Below are 14058 nucleotides of genomic sequence, written 5' to 3'. Positions count from 1 at the left end.
CCCTCTTTTGCGGGACGCAGTGAATAAATCATGTACCATCCTGGCCACCACCCCGTCATCACATCATAATGTCATCATATCATATACATAACATGCCCCGGCCTGCAAGTGAGAGGGACGCGGTAAACAATGCAGAGAAGTACGCACGAGAACATACCCTGGCCCGGGATGCAGTGAATAACATACTGAGACTTGCACGAACAGAGTAGTGCGAAACCATATGCACACAAATCCAGACTCGATAGATACATACACTTACCGAGGTTCGAAGAATCATAAACACGTTTCAAGTCAATCAGAGTTAGTATATGAAAGTTACAGACATTTTTACCACAGAACTTTTACGAACATTTCAAAGCAAATCCGAGATCTTTTACGAAAGTTAGGGACATTTTACTACAGAAACTTTTTTGAACGTTCCAGAAGCTATTTTTGGAAAATCAAAGCAACAATCACATTAGGTACCTTTTGAATATCATTATGGATCGAATCAAATAAAGCTTTTGGAATCATATGTACGTATAAAAATAAATCAAAGACTCAACAGAATAATCAAACGTGCTATCAAAATCCAGACATTAGTCATACCAATATCTCTCGAATACCATACGGAAATATATCAAACAGAACTTCGGACATTAACACATACAGAACTCTTTTAGGAACAAAACTCTTCATGCTCATCTCGTTGTCCAATCCTATAATAAGATCGATCATATGGAATATACTCATATCAAGAAGTGAATAAGAATCGTAAACAAACTCAGAATCAAAGAATAGAGTAATCCCCAGAGTACATATCATACCTTATTTGGCTCTAGGACATGCCAAAAGAAAGAAAGGGTAAGCCTTACATACCTGTACCACGCCTTATTAGCTACGCTTATTTATCCAAGCTTGCTAGTCTACATACAAAAGAATTCACATAACCATTAGATTCATTATCATTCACTTGTCTTAACTTCTCAAATAAATTCACTTATATTCTGCCAAAATTTCGGCAGCACCTCCCCTGTAAATACATCATCCCCGAGAATCTAACTCGGCCAATTTTATCAACAACAATCCGAGAATGCAACTCGGCCAAATTATCGATAACAATACCAACAATCATACCAACAACTTCAACAATCAATCCAAAGTACATTCTAATATTAACAACCTTTGTCATATGATTCAACGACATTCCATTTACATTCAATTCAATTCTCATAATATGCAAGACAACCCAATTAACATTCTACTTCCCCCAAAGCCTTCCAAATTCAATAAGGACAATAACAACACATTTCCTTATTTCAAATTCAAACACAATAACCCAACTTACAATCTTCCAACCACATGTCTCACCTTCCAAATTCATGAATTATATTTGCAACATACACATCAGCAACTCTATTCTTATAATTATAAGTATAAGGAACCATACTAATATCACATTAGCTTCTTCCACAATCCACAAACGATTTCAACCTCATTTCCAATCAATAAATCTTCATTTAACATCATAAAATCCACAACACAACAACAATCAAAATGCTAAATAAAATCATTTCATTTATTCTACATGACACCACTATATTCGGCCATACTACACACGCATATATTTCATGAATTTCACCCTCTTCCACATATTTCAACATTCATAAATCATCTATAACACATGTAAGAAGGGGTTAAACCTTACCTTTATTCTTTGTCTCCTCTTTTCGGCTATGGTTGGATATTGCACAAGTGAATGATTTTGTTGCTCCAACAACCTCTCCATGTTAATTAGGGCCTTCAAATTAGTTGGAATACTAGGAGAAAATATTTTTTTCTTGATCAATCTCCATAGACCAATTTTGATGGCCATGGCCGAACATGGCTCTAAATTTTTCTTGAAGTTTCCTTAATGTTGGAATGAATAACTTGTCTTGTTTTTTAAGCTTGCCTATATATATATATAGTTCCTACAAGCTTGTGAAGGGCACATGCCCTCTTTCTTGAAGCTTCTTAAAATAAACAAATATGACCACTTGGTCATCTAATTATACACATGGATAATTAATTCAATTGGGCCAAGCCCACCCCAAGTGCACGACCAACATGGCCCTTTTTATTCAAGCCCACTTTTTTTTTTGTTTGTATTTAGTCTTGTAATTCACGAAAAATATTTTTCAAATTCCGAATTTACCCTTAGCCTTCTGCCATATTACCATAAACCATCTTGTGAATTTCTCTTTTTACCCTTAGCCTTTCTCAATATTTCCACATCAATATTTTCATGAACAACTTATGTATTGAACAAGATCAAGAACATAGCCTTGCTCTTAACTTCCCGCAATTATCTTGAATTATCCGAATAAACAAAATGCGGGATATAACAATAATATTCCCACACCGGGACGAGAACAAAGAATAGTTCTCCCCTAATTGGCAAGGTCCCTACGTGGTTCGCAAAGTGCTCTTCGGAAGAGCAATAGTTCTAACAGAGATGGACCTGGAAAGAGTGGCCCAAGCCAATCAGCGTAGATGCAGTCAAGCGGTACTATGCCTAAAGATGCACCTCCTCAGTTGCAAAAGTTTGTTTTCATTTACTTGTAATAGTTTGCTTTTATTTGCTTGTATTAGTTATTCCTTTGCTTGTAATCGTTTGTAATAGTTAGAAGAATAAAACAAATTGCCCTTTTTGTACTATGAACTACGCAATGACTTAACTTCCTCAAAGTGGGATACGTATGTTGTCCATTTGGGACCCGATCACATTATTAGTAAAACTCAAAACTCAATTTAATTCCTACTGTGACAGGATACGTAGGCACTCTTTGAGCTCGATCGTCCTGTTGAGGAGGCTACTTGAGAGATTGAGTCTGATATGCATAACCGATATCCCCAGTTGTTCGCTGATTCAGATTCTTCCCCGCGCTTTTCCCTTCTTCACTCGAGGACGAGCGATGGTTTAATTAGTATCTGATGTAACGACCCGCTTGGTCGTTATAGTCTTTCCAACACTTTCAACCCTTTCTCGAGCTTGGTTAGCTCACTTTTGATCTGAGGGGACCGTTGACATGCTTCCCAAGGTGTTTAGATTTGATTCAGACGACTTTTGTGAAATTTAGGCTTAAAGCAAAAAAGAGTTGACTCAAAGTTAATTTTTTGGTAAACGGAACTTTTTTGAAAATTCGTCCATTCCGAGAGGTCCGAATGATATTTTAGAACTTATGTGTATATCTAGTTCGGTTCCTAATGCACTTGGATGTATTTTGGGACTTGGTTGGGAAGTTGGAATTGAGGTGTCGGGGGTTGACTCGGTCAACGAGACCTCCATTGGAAATTTCGAGGCCATGAGTGCGTTCGTATCATGTTTTTATATGTATTGATGATCTGTTTGACCACCTTGTGAAGTGAGTGAGGCCAACGAGACCATTTCCTTCCTTCAGGAGAAGAAATTAGTCAATAAGGGGTGTTTAGCTTATTTGGATCATGTACATGACACGACTGTTGCATCTCCACCCCTTGAGTCCATTCCTATTGTGAACGAGTTTGCGGAGGTATTCCCGTCTAATCTATCGGGTATGCCACCCGATCGTGACATTAACTTCTGTATTGATTTGGATCCGGGCACTCGCCCTATTTCTATTCCGCCATATCAGATGGCACCTGCTGAGTTGAGAGATCCTAAGAGCAGTTACATGATTTATTGAGCAAGAGGTTCATTAGACCGAGTGTCTCCCCTTGGGGTGCTCTTGTGTTATTTGTGAAGAAGAAGGATGGATCCATGAGGATGTGCATTGATTATCGCCAGCTGACCAAGGTTACTATTCGGAACAAATGTCCTATGCCGCGTATTGATGATCTGTTTGACCAGCTTCATGGGTGCTTCAGTGTTTTCGAAGATTGACTTGCGTTCAGGCTATCACCAGTTGAGGATAAGGCTGAGGATATTCTGAAGACAACCTTTCGAACAAGATGTGGTCACTATGAGTTTCTGGTGATGTCATTTGGGCTTACTAATGCCCCGACTACATTTATGACTTTGATGAATGGCATCTTTAGGCCATTCTTTGATTCCTTCGTGATTGTGTTTGTTGATGATATCTTGGTGTATTCCAAGAGTATAGAGGAGAATGAGAGCCACCTTCATACTGTTCTTGGGTTGTTGAAGAAGAATAGCTTGTTTGCTAAGTTTTCGAAGTGTGAGTTTTGGTTGGAGTCTGTGGCATTCTTGGGCCATGTTGTGTCTAAGTATGGAATTATGGTTAATCCATAGAAGATTGAGGCTATGAGGGGTTGGGCGAGGCCCATTACTATTAGCGAGGTTTGTAGTTTTGTGGGTTTGGCTAGCTACTACCGTCGCTTTGTGAAGGGTTTTACTGCTATTGCTTCGTCCTAGACCAGATTGACTTAGAAGGCTGTTCCTTTTCAGTGGTCCAATGATTGTGAGGAGATCTTTCAAAAGCTCAAGATTATTTTGACATCAGCCCCGATCTTAGCATCATCCTTAGAGAGTAAGGATTTCGCGATCTATTGTGATGCATTCCATATGGGTTTCGGTGTTGTGTTAATGCAGGAGGGTAGAGTGATAGCTTATGCTTTCCGTCAGTAGAAGATCCATGAGACAAATTACCCTACCCATGATTTGGAGTTGTTGGCCGTGGTCTTTTCTTTGAAGATTTGGAGGCATTATTTGTATTGTCTCCACTGTAAGGTTTTCACCGATCACCGTAGCCTTCAACATGTGTTTACCTAGAGAGATCTTAATTCTAGGCAGCGCCAATGGATGGAGCTCCTGAAGGACTATGAAATATCTATTATTTATCATTCTGGGAAAGCCAATATTATGGCCGATGCCATTAGTCGCAAGGCAGTGAGTATGGGGAGTTTAGCTTGTTTGATTGTTTCCGAGTATCCGTTGGCCCTGAAGGTTCAGACTCTGGCCGACAGTTTCGTTCACCTTGATATTTTATCCCTAGGCAGGGTTTTGACTTGTATAGAGGCGAGCTCATCTTTATTGGATCAAATCAGGACTCATCAGTTTGAGGATGCTTAGTTGAGCAAGATAGGGTTCTGAGGGGTGAGGCCAAGGAGGCCATGATTGACTCTGTGGGCATTTTGAAGATTAAGGGAGGCGTGTGCGTCCCTCGTGTTGGTGATTTGATTCAATTGATCTTGAATGAGGCTCATAGCTCTCGATATTCCATTCATCTGGGGCTGACTAAGATGTATCATGATTGAGGCAGCACTATAGGTGGAGTCGGATGAAGAGAGATATAGTTGATTTTGTGGCTAAGTGTGGGAACTTGTTACACCTCGAAAATTCCGGATTTGTTGTCTTGTGAATAGGCTAACGTGACCTAAGGTGATTATGAAATCCTTACGAGATTAAGGGAAGTATTAGATAGCTTAAATTGCACACCATAAGATTTCAAAGTTGTATGAATATGTGAAATTTAGTTTGTTGAAAGAAGTGAAATGTAAGTCGTGTTCGGAAAGGTTTTCGCTATAATTGAGTTAATTTTTATTTGGTAATGTCTTGAGGGCTGATATAGGGCCTATTGTATGGTTAATGAAGTGTTATGTAAGTGCCAAGAAGGTTCCACGAGGATTGGAAGTCAAACGAATCAACGAGAGAAAGTTTCGGATAACTGTGAGTTATACGACCACTTATACGGTCCGTATAAGGGTGTCCTATAACACAATCTTTACAGAAAGGGATGTTTCCATGGTGGTGTTATACGGTCCACTTATACAGACCGTATAATATTATACGAACTGTATAAGTGGTCCATATAAGTCCATCGGGCAACTTTTTAATTTTTGTATAAATAGATGACCCTTGCTCTTTTATTTCATTTCTCACATTTCCATAAGTCTTGAGAGCTCCAAATCCTTCTCCAAGAATATTCCACCCCAACCTAAGAGAAAACAAAGATCAAGAGGCGAGAATCAAGGTACCCATGTGTTAGAAGTCTTGCTAGGGTTAGTAGACTTCAAGAATAACTTGAGTATTGAAGCTAGGGTTTCCACCCAAGGTGATATCCTTGCTCTAAGGCCCATTCTTATGAGATAAAAGGTTAGTTTTCATGCTTAGTTCATGTTATCATGAATGATTGGTTGTTGAACAACTTGGGTAGAAGAAGAAAGTAGAAAATGAGGTCTAAATGTAGCTTTTATGATGTTTTTGAGTAGTAAGCTAACTTGAGTCATGATTCTTAGTATGATATGGGTATAATCTTGTTATGGAAGGTATTAATAGTGATGAGGAAGCATTGTATGAAAATGTGCCAAGAATGGGGGTGAAGTTGTTAGTATAAGTTGAGCATGAGAATGAATATTGAAGACTTAAATGAATGCGATTACTTGATTATGATATTATGGATGTTTGGGAGTTGTTTTGTAATACGGTGGAAGTTGATGAAATAGGGGAAATGCTGCCCAATTTTCATTAGATCATGAATTATTCTAGTTTTAATTTAAGAGTATCATTAAGGCTTAACCATGGTATGAATCCTTCTAAATGTAGATTGTTCAAGCTTCGACAGTGAACGTCAGATAGTTAAGAAGACCAAGAGGTATGTAAGGCTAACCCTTCTTTTATTAAGGCATGATTCCTTTGCTATATACCCTCTCATGAGTTACATAATGTCTTCTAAATGACTCTATCTCTAAAATTACTAAAGATCATGATCCTCGATACTTTCACGATGCTATTACCTCCCTCATATGATAGTTGATCCTCTAAGGATAGATGTAACGAAAACGATGATGGTAATGATGTTGATGATACTTATGGACTCTTATGTATACATTTTTATGGACTTTTATGTGTACGTGTCTAAGTATGTATGACTATTATATAACACTGAGCTTATATGGCCGGGTATCATACCTATTGCGCGCACACCACTGCAGTTGGGTACGGATAACATTGAGCCTTGGTAGGGCCAGGTACGTATGACACCGAGCCTTGACATGGACGGGTATGTGAAAAACCGAACCTTCATGGTAGGGTATGATACTAATATATACATATATGAGTAAGAATTATAAATGGAATGTTCCTATTAGAAAATGGGTAAGAAAACAGGATGGTTGCCACTAGAGGTACAAATGGCTCTATTATCTCATGACTCTTCTATCTTATGTTATTTCATATGCTTTCATTATGTTGTTGATTATTCTTTAGATACTCAATAAATTATCCGTACTGACGTCCTTTTATTGTGGACGCTGCGTCATGCCCGCAGGTGGACAGGGAGACAGACTTGATCCATAGACTATTTGTTCAGGGACTACATAGAAGGGCTCCATTCGATCCAGAGCTGCAGCTGTTGGTATTATTCTTTTGTGTACATACATATGGGCATGGCGGAGTCCTGTCCCATCTATATGATGTTACATACTCTCTTTAGAGGCTCGTAGACAGTTGTGTACTATTAGATGTCTTTTAGACTTGTCGGCTTATATTTTGTATATCATTTTGTTAGCCTCGTCGGCTTATGTATATGGATATGGGCATAGTTGTTGATAATGATATGAATGTGTCGTTGCCCAATGAGATTAGTATTAATGATGTATAGAAATCATGCGTAGGCCATGTGGCTCACCTAGATGTGAATGTGAATGTACGATAAGAGGTGCCCGGGTAGGTTAGCAACGGGTGCCCGTCATGGCCCTCCGGTTGGGTCGTGATAGAACTGTCAGCAAGTAAAGTATTAGCACCAGCGATCTGGCGGTGTACTTCTGAGGATGCTCATTCCCGAGTAAAAGTGGGAGATGATTGCCGTGGATTTTTTGTGGGTCTCCCGAAGACCCTGGGCAAGTTTGATTCTATTTGGGTGATAGTTGATCGGTTGACTAAGTCCACTCATTTGGTTCCGGTTCAGATTTCTTATAACGCGGAGAAGCTAGCCAAGTTGTACTTTCGGGAAATTATGATGTTGCACGGGATTCCTATTTCTATCGTATCTGATCGGGGTACTATCTTCACTTCCCATTTCTGGAGGGATTTTCATGAGGAGTTGGGCACCCGATTGGATCTTAGTACAACTTTTGTCCACAGATCGATGGGCAGTCCGAGCGGACCATTCAGGTGCTCGAGGACAGTTGAGAGCTTGTGTTATTGAGTTTTGCGGTCATTGGGATCAGCACTTACCATTGGCAGAGTTTGCGTACAACAACAATTATCATTCGAGTATTAGCATGGCGCCTTTTGAGGTTTTATATGGTAAGAGATGTAGATCTCCGGTTGGTTGGTTTGATGTTTGAGGTTCGACCTTGGGGTACGGATCTGTTGAGAGATTCCCTTGATAGAGTGAGAGTTATTCAGGCCAAGCTTTTGGCAGTTCAGAGTCGGCAGAAGATGTATGCGGACCGAAAGGTCCGAGATCTAGAGTTTGCTGTTGGTGACCAGGTTCTATTGAAGATTTCACCCTTGAAGGGTGTTATGAGGTTTGGGTAGAGAGTCAAGTTGAGCCGCAAGTATATTGGCCCATTTGAGATTGTTGACCGTGAGTTGGCTTTACCACCATGCTTGACGGGAGTTCATACGGGTTTTCATGTTTCTATGTTGAAGAAGTACCATGCCGACGGTACTTACTGTAACACCCCGTACGTTTAACTTAACCTTTGACCATGATCCTAGACTTAGAAAACTAGATAGAGAATGTGGGAATTGAAAATTTTGCTTCAGTTGTCAAATGGGGATTTACGCCCCAGAAGACAGACCGTATTTCAGTATACGGCTCGTGTTTCAAATCGTTAGTTGACATCTAAAACCACTGAGCGTTATGGAAATTGGCTCAGGAAACCTTTATAGTTAAATACGGACCGTATTTTGGAATACGGCCCGTATTTCAACACGTAAATTGTCATCAAGTTCACTGTACATTCTGGAATGAGGCTTGGAGAATTATATTGTTAAATACGGATCGTATTTTGAAATACGGCTCGTATATGGTGATTGTATTTGGGCAGGAGGTACTACAGTGTTTATGTTTTGGAATATTATTAAATACGATCCAGGTTTACGGACCATAAATCATAATACGGACCGTATTTGGTTCCTTATTTCACCTGTCGCGCCAGAAACTATAAATACCTGATTTCAGTTCTAGTTCTTATTTTTTACAAGTCTCTAAACCCTAGAACGACCTATTCCTCTTCTCCATCACCAAGAACACCAAGGTAAGCCTATTCCAACCATTCCAAGTGAATTCTAGCATGTGTTCTCATAATCTAACAATGAAATAATTGTTCTTAACATAGGGTTTTCAAGAAAATCCATTTAAAGGACTCTTATTTTTTAGCAAAGCCACCAGAAAGGTGGAAATTTATTGATAAAGAATATATGTGCATATCAATCCAAAAGTGATTGATCAAATAAATAAAAACAACAGAAAGGAAAATCAACAAGTGGAAAGTGGAAATACAGATTTTAGTTTAAAACAGACTATTAACAACTATTGATCCAAGGGCCTTGACTTGATAACATCTATCACACCTTCAAAGTCTCACAGGTGGCATGGTTCAAATCAGTTGAATCATTCTTCAGGCCACTTAAATATAGTTGTGATCTTCTGTACAAACCAACATCTGTATGGAAGCAAAAACCACTCTCAACTTTGAATCATTGTCAAAAGAGCATGAATCCTAGCCTGGACATGTGTAGCATCCATATCAAGAAATGACACCTTAATATAGTTACTGTATCTGTCCATGCTAGTTCAGACAGCATTTGAATATGACATTTCTACATATCTTGCTTATCAGCCTGGTGATCTTTCAAAAGCTGTACTTTTCTTTAAATGTTCAAACTGTCCAGCTTAATCCTTTGCATGAAACCAGGTGTCTATGATACTTGATCCATAATTAGAAAAGTCTGCTACTTAGATCATGAGAATCACACCATTTATATTAATGAATGAGCATGCCAAGCACACTGATACCACCCTAATACAGATGCTGCAAATACTCACAATCAGTTGGCAAACTATACTCAGTAATAGTTACAGTTCTGTTGTCAATCTGGTGCTTTGTCTTGAAGGGTTCTTATTCTCCAGTTTGGAATTCCTCTCTTCTCCATATTCAGAATCCTCTTAGCTTGACTTGGTAATTCCTGAAAATTATGAAACTGAATTGAACCTGCAAAAACAAAAACCAAGTTAGGTAAAAAATCTGCAAGCCCATTTCCTTCTCTATGTATATGCTCCACAGATACTCTTTGATCATCCATCATCCTCTTGATATCATCCACCAACATTGAAATGCTCCAAGGGACCTTCCATTCAGTATTTAAAATCTTCTTCATGGTCATGGAATCAGTCTCTATGATCAATGGAAAAAGCTGTTTTTCCACACAGTATCTCAGTCCCATTCTAATAGCCTCAGCCTTAGCCACAATATTTGTTCCATCTATCAAAATTTTAGCAGCTGCATACACCAAATCTCGCTCTTCATTTCTTATACAAAAAGCAACAGAACTTGGTCCTGGATTTCCTTTAGCAGCTCCATCAATATTACACTTATAAACTCCAGATGTAGGTCTCCTCTATTTAATAATTCTGCATAGAACAGTAGGCTTATATCCTTCAAAGAACTGAACAATCTGATGCCATATAGTTGGAATGTGCAGCCCAGGAAACTGAAATTTACATAACATATGAATGTTCATATTTATGTCATATATCACTCTATTCAGATTCATAGTACCACCATGAAGCCTATTGTTTCTCCACTTCCATATTTGCCACACAATAAAAGCAGGCACTGCTTTGTATATGGTCTTCATTTTGAAATGGTATTTTGCTTCCCACTAACTTCTTATAGCATGTTTGACCTGAACACAATTCATGCTCAATCTAGCCCCCATATTGAAGTATCTCCAGACCTTTTTCGCCAAATCTCCACACAGAAACAGATGGTTTATAGTCTCCATCTGAGCATTATGACAGCAATAACACTTTGAAACTAATGGAATGCCAATACTTGCCACCACTTCATCAATTGGGACTTTAAATTTCCACAATCTCCACATGAAGAATGAAATTTTAAATGGCACACCTTTGATCCACATATTCTGAAATGGCACTGTTACATTAGCTTTTTGTCTCAGTAACTGCCATGCACTACTTACTGTAAACCTGCCTGTACTTGTCATCATCCACCAAGGTATATCCCATTCATTTGATGCATATTTAATGTCAATTTCCTGTATTATATGCTGCACAATATCTTCAGGAAACAGCTGCATGAGTTTGCTGATATTCCATCCTCCATCTGTCATAAGTTCAGAAACATCTTCAGCATGCTCATTGATTTGCCAAGACTGGGGAACCACATAGCTAAGAGCACCTAGCTTAGTCCAATTGTCAAACCAAATGTTTGAACTTCCAATCTTTGGCTCCCACCAGATTTCCTGTTCTATACTTTCCCTTGCTTCCAACATCATCTTCCAGACTTGTGACCCTCCCTTCCATTGAACCACCTGAGGAATTTGTTTTTTGCAGTATTTATTCCACATGAAATTAGCCAGAGAGAACTAGTGGTTCTAAACTTACACCAGAGTTGAGCACATAAAGCTTTGGATATGTCATAGATAGACCTGAAACCCAAACCTCCTTCATGTTTGGGAATGCACGTGTTAAGCCAAGCTGCCCAGTGTCTGCATCTTCCTTCCTCCTTATTATTCCAAAAGAACCTGGCAAAGATCCTGTGTAATTCCTTTATAACACATTTAGGAGGCCTTATAGCAGATAAAACATGAATTGGGATACTTTAAAGGACACTTGTAATCAACACAGCTTTCCTCCATAAGACAGTAACTTGCCTTTCCAAGTTTGTAACCTGTCTTTGACTTTATTCAATAATTCAGTATAATCCACTTTCCTTTTCCTGGCATGAGTAATTGGTACTCCAAGATATGTAAAAGGAAATTGTCCTCTCACAAATCCTGTTACTGTTGCAACCTGCTAACTTAACTCATGTTATACTTTGCTGAACATATAAAAAGAACTTTTCCTCTTGTTTATCAGCTATCCAGATATTTTCTCATATTCCTGAAGAGTATCCATGATCATCTGTAAAGATTAGTTATCTGCTGCAGAAAAAATGATTGTATCATCTCCATATGCTAGATGATTCAACTCAGCACTCCACTTTGGCATCCCATAACCAACAAAACCAGGCTGATCAAACAAAGAATTTAGTGCCCTTGAAAGAACTTCTGCAACTATAATGAAAAGAGCAGGAGAGAGTGGACCCCTTGCTTGACACCCCTTGTAAAATGAAAGAAACCATGTGCCTGGCCATTTAGGAGAACAAAATACCAATTATTTTCCAACAGCCTCCATATAAGGTCAATGAAAAATGGAGAAAATCCCATTTTTCCCATCACTTTACAGAGGTACAACCATGAGATCCTATCATATGCTTTTGCCATATCCAACTTAATCACAACATTTGCTGGTTTTCCTCTCTTCCTTATATCAGTTAAAATTTCTTGTGTCAACAACACATTCTTAATCATATTCCTGCCCTTAACAAAACTAGATTGATTTGGTGAGATCACCATTGTAAGTAGCTTGTCTAGTCTGTCATGAACTACTCTTGATATGGCCTTATTGATAAAGTTACTAAGACTTATAGGTCTCATATCAGAAAATGCCTCAACAACATTCTTCTTTGGCAGCAAAACCAGATTAGTATGAGTGATTGACTTGGGAAGAGTCTGTCCTTCAAAGAAAGCTTTAACAACACTAAATACATCAGCCTTGATCACCGCCCAACACTTCTGATAAAATATACTAGAAAATCCATCAGGGCCACAGGAACTATCTCCATTTAATTCAAATACTGCCTTCTGTACTTCCTCCATAGTAGGTTATTCAGCAAGTAGTATATTATCCTCTTGTTCTGCTTAAGTTCTGCTTGTGCCCTTTGCATGGCCATTCTATTTTCTTCAGATGGATTATCCTCAAACAACTGCTCTTTAATCCTAACTATTTCCTCTCTGATTACAAGTTGATTAAAAATGTCCCCAAAAGTAGTCTTACTCCATGTACTTAAAGCAGTTTTCAGTTTCTTCATCTTGAGCTTAAATGACAGAAATACATCATCAGTTAAGATTGTTTCCCATTGCTGCTTAACAAAATCAAGAAAATTATCATGTTCCACCCAGAATTTGAGAAATCTGAATGGTTTGATAAACATTTCCACTTGATCTCCACATGATACAAGTAATGGTGCATGATCAGAACCAGTCCTTGATAAATATTCCACTTCTAAGTGTCCAAACCAATTCTAAAATGTATCATTATGATCAATCCTGTCCAATATCTTTAAGATGCAGTCATTACCAGCCCTACCATTCCACCAGGTGAAAGGACTCCCTTTGAAAGGCATCTCATGCAACTCACAGGAATTCAGACAAAAGGCAAAATCTTCATATTCTTGTGGCAAAACTGGTAAACCTCCTATTTTTTCTTCTTCATTCAGTATAACATTGAAATCTCCACCAACCAGCCAAGGAGATGTCATATTACTAGCCAAGAGGTATAAACTATCCCACAACTGCATTCTCTCCACTTCAAAACATTTAGCATACACCATTGTAACCACCATATCTTTATTGAAATCTTGTAACTGCAGCTTTACAGTAATAGATTGCTCAGTATCCAACAGAACCTCAACATCAACATTGTGTTGCACAAAGAACCAAATTTTTCCATTACAGTTGGAATTAGCATAAGGCATTCCAAGTCCTCTTCTATATTTCTGAATTTGTCTCTGATACTGAAAAGGTTCCATCAGAGCTACCAAAAAGAACTTATGATGCTTATTTAACATTTGAACTCTATGAAATGCTTGTTGGGACTTCACTGATCTTATGTTCCAGAATAAAGTTTTAACAATCATTTAACAGATTTCTTAATGTTACTCCTTGTTGAATACCTCACAGTTTGTGGAGTCTCAGAATTTTGCTTTCTTCCTTTTCTTGGCCCTTTGCTTTGTGATTTTGGAGATAATCCTACCTCTACACACATCTGATGTAGTTTCATATCAATAGCATCACCATCA

Source organism: Lycium barbarum, chromosome 4 (assembly GCF_019175385.1).
Source record: "Lycium barbarum isolate Lr01 chromosome 4, ASM1917538v2, whole genome shotgun sequence".
NCBI lineage: Eukaryota > Viridiplantae > Streptophyta > Magnoliopsida > Solanales > Solanaceae > Lycium > Lycium barbarum.
The sequence above is the reverse complement of the archived record's forward strand: the minus strand, read 5'-3'. Positions refer to the sequence as shown.